The sequence below is a fragment of the Lygodium microphyllum genome, chromosome 17 (assembly GCF_053477565.2).
Source record: "Lygodium microphyllum isolate KBCC chromosome 17, Lygodium_microphyllum_v1.1.10, whole genome shotgun sequence".
NCBI classification, from domain to species: Eukaryota; Viridiplantae; Streptophyta; class Polypodiopsida; order Schizaeales; family Lygodiaceae; genus Lygodium; species Lygodium microphyllum.
Window position 1 is genome coordinate 103,501,640 of NC_141151.1, and position 8,740 is coordinate 103,510,379.

The following is an 8,740-nucleotide window of genomic DNA, read 5'->3' on the forward strand; positions in this document are numbered from 1 at the left end:
TCTTCCTCCTCTAAAATACAAGTGCTAAGGTGTACAAATAATAAGCATAGATATAATGAACTAATGCAACAACACAAATTATATGTTGGACTCGCTACATAACTACTCTAGCTGTAGTAGGTTTAATGGCTTGCTACATCCATAATCAAGATCAACAACAAACTTTATAAATCATGCTAACACATATTGATGGACAAGGTGAATTATTGTTGTTGGTCATACATTGAGATTATCATTCCAACATTTCCTCTAAAGCTCAGCCTCAAGGAAGTTACTATATGCATATCCTCTACATCACGTGCGTTCAAGGCCTATTTATAAATATCATTATTTGTGATTTTTTCGTGAATAAAACATGACCCTTTTTTATTCAATCTATAAATAACCCCTTTGTATTACACCTTTCTGTATATAAAAAATGTATAAAAATGGTATTTTAAAAATACCTTATTTTGAATGCACGTGATGCACACATATATTCATGACTAACTTACCCGAGAGCTTAGCACAATATCATGTACTCCCAAGTAGCTCATGAATCTACTCGCACCCAATGACTTTGTGATGATGTTAGTTACTTGATTATTGGTGCCAACACATATTATGTCAACATTACTTGTAAGGAATTTCTTGCTATGGAATGATAGTACACATAAATGTGCTTAGTCCTTGCATTAAGCATAAGATCATTGTTTGCCAATTGTATGCTGCTTATGTTGTCACAATATAATGTGATGGCCTAAGGCACATCGTATCCCAAATTATGAAGTAGCTTAAGAAGATAACCTACCTCATATTCATCCATCACTACTCCTATGTTCTCTATCTTTGTGCTAGTTAAAGCACATGGTTGATTCTTATTACTTCATCTCACATTATCCACCACTTATAGATCTCTTCTCATATGAAGATACTTCCCGTTCTACATTTGTACATCCAAATACTTCAACTTCCACACCATATGCAAAAAAGTGAGATTCAGATTTTAGTATATCTTTTACATATCATAGCAATCTCCTTGTAGAATCCAAGTATGACTTTCATGGCACTTGCATATACTACCTTAGCAATCAAATACCGTGACACACATCTTGTCTCATTGTCAAAACTTTTCTGGAAAGAAGAGAAACCTCTTATACTCGGGGGTTCACTCATGAATACATGTATATGTAACGTGAATTCAAAATAAGGGGTTTTTAAAACACCATTTTTATACATTTTTTACATACAAAAGGGTGTCATATAACTACTCTTACTCTCTTCCTCTTACTCTCCCTCTCTCTTAACCTTCCTCTTTTTCCCTTGCTCTTAATCTATCTCCCTCCCCCCACTTAATCTCTCTCTCTCTCCCTCTCTTTCCCTCCATCTTAATATCCCACTCTCTTAACCTCTCTCTCTTTCCCTACCTCCTAATCTCCCTCCCTCTCTCCCTCTGGCTCTTAAGCTCCCCCTCTCTCGCTTATCCTCTTTCTCTCCCTCTTGATATCCCTCTTTGTTTCCCTCCCTTTTAATATTATCTTAATCTCCCCATTTTTTATATCCTCTCTCCCCTCGGGGAAGTTACTATATATATATATCCTATATATCACATGTATTCAAGGGTTAAGTTGGGAAAGAGTCAATGCCATATTAGTCATTAGTGTCAGTGTTCGTAGTATGGATGGTTCAAAAATACTAGATTTTTGGATAAGTTTAGTCTATTTTTGATATTTTGCATATTATTTCTTGTAAATATCCAAAAGCTGTAGACAACTTCTAGAATAGGATGACATGTAAAAAAAAGCAAGTGGCTTTCAACCATTTTTGGGAGATTTCATGTGAAAAGAAGGATTGGCGAAATTGCACGACACACGATTGTAGTTTCCACGCAATAAACAATACTCCAAACTGGGAGAAGAAGTGATCTGGGAGAATTTTGACTAGGTGTCCTATTATTTTACTCTCTTTTAGAGCCAACAGAAGCATTAGATTGGCAGTCTGAGCAGTAGTGAGAGCTGATTTTTGACTCCAAGAAGTGTTTAAAAATAGCCAAAAATCCAAATTTCAAGGAAAAAATAGACTTTGTTGAAGGCGTCAACTGCAATTAGTACGATTTCAAAGCGGCAAGTCAAAGACGGGGGCCAAAAGTGCTTTAAAGACCCACCAAGTGACAGTTGGGAAATTTTTATAATTTCTTGAGATGCTAGATGAGACTCCAAAAAGAGACAAGGAGTGTGGAACCTTGAGTTGGACGCCCAGAAGTTTTCAGAAGTCGATTCGGAAGCCGAACACACGAATGGGAGTGCCCGAAGTGAAGGACAAGAGAAGTTTAGTGTAAAAGGATTAGAGGGGGAAGGGGGGTGACCCTTGGGGTCTCCCAACCCCCCAAAAATTTGACAAATTGGGGGGGGGGGGCATTTTTTTGGAGACGTGAGGAAGAAATGGAGACGTCTCTGCATAGGCGCCGTTTTCTTAGGGGAGAGGGGGGCTATGGAGCTTCAAAGGAACCCCCCCGAAAGAATACATCAATGATCTTGTGCCTTTCTTCGCTCTTCATCGCCATCTCTTGCACAAGCAATGGCTGCCTGGATATGGAGAACTTGTTCTAGTCTTTCTCTCTCCTCCCTCTCTCTCCCCTCAAGGGACAGCTCATGCATATGAAGAAGAATGAAGACCGGTTGATGAATGCTTGTCCGACCTGGTACCAGATTGCTTCTAAATCGAGTGGGGCTGATGATGGATGATTGGAGAAGTACTGAGCATCAATGGTGGGCTATTTTGTTGTCCCGAATCAAATTTTAAAAAACCCGCAACAAATGGAAAAAACCCGATAATTCTCTTTTATGAAGGAAAATGACTATTTTTTTAGCGTTAACGGTCCAAATGATGTTCATATTGAATAAAAATTGGTGAGAATGTTTTTTGCTATATTTTTTATGATTATATGTCTAGAAACCCAAAATAAAAAATGCCATAATGCTGAAAATAATTTTCTAAAACCCTAAAAGTGCATTTTTAGTGTAAAAAAGAAGGTTTTATTGGTTTCGGGTGGGGAAAAGAGGTGCGCATGGGATAAAGTTCTGAGACAAAACACATTTCAGCTATCATAATAAATCCATAATCACAAATTCAAAAATAACCTAAAATAAATAGTAGAAAATAGCAAAAAATAGGAAAACGTGGAAAAAAATGGGTTTTGGGGCTTAGAAAACTGCGAAAAATTATGGTTAGTGTCCATGCATGTTTGGTAAGGGTTGAGGTATGGGGTTAAACCTTAGCTCACCCTTGTATTTAAATATGTTCTAGTGCATTTTCATTGCTTTATATGTTGAAAATGACAAAAAATAATTCCCTACACCTAGGTAATGAGGCAACACATAAGCAGTAAGAGGAAAAGAAGGGTTGTGGAAGCATTTAAGCATTGAAAATTAAGAAAAGTCTAATCTTTTGTTTTTGCATGTCATATAGGACGATACAAAATTTAAGATTAAGAGGCTAGTAGCACAAGAAATCGGTGCTAGTCTCCATACATCGAAGCATACGTTTAGTGAAAATCATGAAAGGGCTATTTTTCCACATCACAAAGTGCTAATTTGATAAATATTGTTTGTGCACTAGGATCATATGCACTATGCATGAGAAATGCTATGGTATTGATTGTGGATTGCATAGCAATTGTTTTTCTAGGACATGACTTATACGTGGAGTTGAAAGAAACCTAATCTATAGGTAGTTGATTGTTTTTGGGAATTGTTTGGTAAGGACACATGATATCTCCTGGGATATGCTCAACATGAAAGAGTGGAGCTTGTATTGTGTGTATTTTATGTTGGAGCGATGTACCTTAGGGTCAATCCCCAAGGTGTAGGAGAGTCGTAGTGGAGCTGCGGCAATCAGCCAAGAGGTGCTTCTTATGTTTGTGCTACGAGGTATTATGCCTATATGTTATGGGATCTCCCTTTGTGGAGAAGGAATGGGAAAAGTTGGACTATGGTTTTATACAAACGCAGAATCGATATTAGCATTTAGTGTAGAGTGAGTCTCAGACACCCTTGGTCCATGAGGCTGTGTGGTGGGGTTGTATGTTGTGTATGAGGTCCGGCTCGTGCCATAGCCATTGCAAGCCCATTTTAGGTCCCATCAAGCAGAGAGAAAGCTATTTTTTAATGCACCTTTTTGGTCTACAAGAGATTTATCTTCTCGAGATGCAGAAATAAGTTGACATGCTTTACCTCTATGAGTATTCCTCTATTTATTTAAACCCCTTCTCTTCCATCTACTGCTCCCCCTGAATCTCCCTTCACCCTACTGTCTCTTACTCTCGTGGTAGACTTTCGACCCCAAACGCTCTGACAGTGGAGAACCCAATGTGAAATTTGGTAGTAGGTGTGTAAAGATGGTGGATTCTGCAGGTTCAAGTGGTGGTGATGCTTTGCAATAGATGATTGCTTTGTTGCAACAACAACAATAACAGATGCAAACTCAGTAGGAAGTAGAAAGAATTGATTCCTTAGCTGTAAATGCACTATAGGCACTAGGACAAGAATTGAAGTACTTTAAGGGTCGAAATGTTTCGGCCTTCATCTGGTTGTATGAAGAAAATATATTGTTTCATGGGGTACCGTAGTATACATGGAGTCGATATTTCTCTCGTTTGGCCATGCATGCATTGCATGATCGGATTGATGAGTTACATAAAAGAGATGCTAATTGGGCAGCTTTTAAGAAAGCTTTGAGAGAATTTTTTTTCTTGGAAGATACATGATTGGTAACTAAAAAGACATTTACAGATTGGATTGAAAAGCCCAAGAAAGGGTTTGATGCTATAGCTTTGCTATGTGAATTTGAAAGTCGGTATGCGCAGTTGGATGCCAATGAGCATCAATCATTGGAGGGTTAGAAATTGATTTTTTTCTCAAGGTTGTAGATCTTGTCTTGCATGAGAAGCTTACTGATCATTTAGAAGATACCGCTTCTGAAATGGGATTGAAATTTAATTGGGCTAATGTAATTGAGGCACTACATATGTTGGTAAAGAGAGAGCGGATAAAATTAAGATGGGATACAGGCACCACACCTGTCAATGCTCAGAAGGAGAACTAGAATTATAGCCAAGGCACTTGTAGCTATTGCAAAAAAGCCAGCTATGCCTATTGGTGTAGCTCTAAAAGATGATGTTGTGGATGAATTAATCAAGGAAATGCATGATTTGAGGCTGAAGTTGATAGAAATCAATGCAAAGGTAAAAAAATTGGATATCAAGGTAGAAGAGAAGGGTTGGGCAATAGCCCAAAGGCCATATAGAGAAGGATACAAGAGGAGATGCATTTGGTGTGATAGTTTACAACATGAAAAGTGAGATTATACATCCTACTTTGAAGCGGAAGAAAAAAGGTTGATCTTTTGGAAAGATGGCAAAATACATGCAACAAAAACTGGTATTTCAATAGAGACAAATTTTGGAAATGGTGGCATGTAGAAGAGGGTGGAAGAGATGGCAACAAGTAAAACATTTGTTGCCATAGATACAACCACATATGGGTTGAGAATTGAAAGGACTGATGAAGCTTGTAAAGGAGGCATGGCTAAAGCAAAATCTTGCGTTTGGATATAAGCATTAGATTGCATGAAAAAGGGCAAAATACCAAAGTCTAAATTGGCTGATGCAAGTGAGAGTATACAAGAGAGAATAGGATGGAGTGCACCAGTGGATTCATTTTTAGCCTATGCTTATTTGGTTGAGGTTCATAATCAATAAGCTCTTATGGAAGAAAAGAGAAGAAGAGATGAGGACACTGCTTGGCCTTCCTCTTCAGGCCCATCTAAACACATAACACAAAGTAAAATGGAACAACAGAGAAAAATCCATACTTGAGCATGTTATGGAGGATGCATCTCAAGAGAAGAAACAATAAGGGAAGAAAAGGGGCAAGCAGCCCCGTTACACATTACAATCAGATCTTGAGATTTCCACAAACCTTAAAAAGGTATTGGAAGATCGCATACTTGGCAGTAGAGTAGAATTCACACTTGAAAAAGTTCTTGGAATTGCGAAGTGTGAATTTCATGATGCAATCATTGATATGCTGAAATGAAAAATACAGTTTGATGGTGAAGTTTTGCAAGCATTAATGCATGTTGACAAAGACATAGAGAAATAACTTCAGAGGGAATATGATGATGCATGTAATGCTGATTTAGAGCAGGATGATGTTGAAAATGGGTTAAATGGGAGTGTAGACAGCAAGATTGTGGGGCTGAAAATGGTCTTATGGGTAGCAATAAGCATAGAGAGAAGGCTATGTATAATGGGAATGTCCATCAACAAGTACATGACGAAGAAGATGCTCATTTTATTCCAAGCTGTCATTGTTTACGAACCCATTGGGTTTGTGTTACAACAAAGACAATTGTTAAAGTGGGAGAAAGAGAGATGCCTTGCATAGCTCTCTTGAATCATGGTTCCAAAATCAATGATATGGTGCGCAACTTGTATGAGAATGGAGGTTGGCCAATGATGTAGATCTGGGATGGTGCATGCAGGCATCAAACAATTCATTAGGGGATCTTTATATGGCTTGTCCAAATGTGCCCGAGACAATTGGAGATGTTAGGGATGAATACCATTTTTTTGTGCAAGATTCATATAGTTATCTGATGATTTTGGAATAATCCTATATTTCGAAATCAAGGCTAGAAACAAAAGCCTTGGATGATGGTTCTTCATATTCTCTTTGGATTCAGAGTAAAGATAACACAAAGGTGGTAGAGTTTCTTATTGTTTATATGAATCATCCCTACAATTAGGATAGGCTGCGAGATAATCCCATGCCACCTAATGCATAAGATTTTAAGGGTTTTAGATAGCATTGCTCTAAGTGGAGGCTATGGCAGTGCCTCTAGGAAGATAATTATACTTCCAAGAAAGGGGAAAACTATGCTTGTCTCAATTGCAAGAATGGACAGCATGTAGTCTTGGTAGTTTTAAGAATATTTCAGTTATGTGTAAGGCTGAAAAGATATATGTAGGATGAGCAAAAAAAGAGCTGAAGACATATGGTTTGATGGCTGTAAATGAAGGTCTTTCAAGGTTGTTTTCAGGGCTGGTTGATGTTGATATAATGGCTAAAATTTCTACAACAATTCATGCTGAAAACAAGGCAGAAAAAGAGGTTATTTATGTTGATACTTTAGAGATGTATGAAATCATTCGAGAGTTTAGTGAGCATGAATGTTATGGGTTGCAATATGGGCTACAAAACAAGGATGAATCAAGGGTGGATACAAAGTACAAAACAATTGAAAAGAAGGGTAAGCCTGTATCTTTTCCTTTACCACCTGAAAGTGATGGGTTGGCTAAAATTGAAGAAGTGCATTTGACTCTCTCAAGAGAAAAGTGAGTTTTTAGAGTTGAGGAAGTATTACTTGTTAGGCACATGTGTGGACCATATGAAACAAATCCTTCACCAATAAAGATTGATGCCATAAAGCACTATGCATGAGACATGTTTGAATGTATTTGAGGTAGACAAAACCCCATTGACTGACATGCTTTTACGAGGAAGGTTTGAAGATGAAGAAGAGCTTATAGAAGATAAAGAGGACGATGTGATAGGTGCCGAAAATGACTTTATGACAACAGGGAATGAGTATGCAGCTACTATTACTGCAGGTACAAATCTGAAAAACAGCAAGTACAATTGTCATAACAGTAAATACAGTAGGTACAACTGTTGTAACAGGGATTTCAGCAGTTAGAAAATAACTTGCATCCATGAAGGAGAGATGGACAGTAGAGAGAAAGCATCATTAGTATTATGCTTCAGTGAGAACACAATTTTTGGAAGAGTTGTATGAGGATGATTGGTTGAAAATATGCCAATATCTTAGCCTCATGACAAAGAAGGTTGAGTGGTCTGAATCTAAATTCAAAAGGATTAAAAGAAAATATTATGGGTTTTTCTTGAAAGAAGGATATTTATGAAATCATGAAAAGAAAAAGAGAGGAGCTCCAGTATGTGTATTGGGAGATAGGGCTTCTCAACAACACGTGATGCAGGAGTTTCATGAAATTCTATGGGCTAGACATAGAGGAGTTTGGGGCACATTTGCCAAGATCAAAGAGAAGTATTGGTGGCAAAACATGTGTAAAGATGTGGAGTATTATGTGGAATCATGCAATGTTTGTTAGATGTAGTCCATAATAAAGCATAGAGATCGGTTGCAACAACTGACCTATCCATTGTCTATGCATTATAAATGGGTAGTTGATTTGGTTACCATGCTTATAGATTTATGGAATATGAGATATCTCGTGCTTGCACCAGAAGACTTAACAAATCAAGTGAAAGGTCTAGCTCTTATTACAAAGACTACTCAAGCAGTTTGTAGGTTGGTATTGGAAGAAGTTTTTTGTAGGTATGATTGTGTTGGTAAAGTAGTTGCAGATAGAGGAGAATTGGATGAGGATGAGGCTCGTGACTTCTTTTCACGATTGGGTATTAAGCTGGCTTTAACTTTAGCCTAGAATCTTGAAGAAAATGGCAAAAGTGAAAGAGGTTATCAGTCTAACATTAAGGCATTAGCAAAGTCATGCAAGGGCAAGATGAAAGAGTGGACAATAATATTACCTTTGCGTTATTTGCTGATAGGACCACTCATAGTGCAGTTAGAGGATATATGCCTGCTGAATTAATGTAAGGACAACAAACAATCATGCTTATTGAGGAAACTATTGCTACTTGGAGTGTATACCATGGGA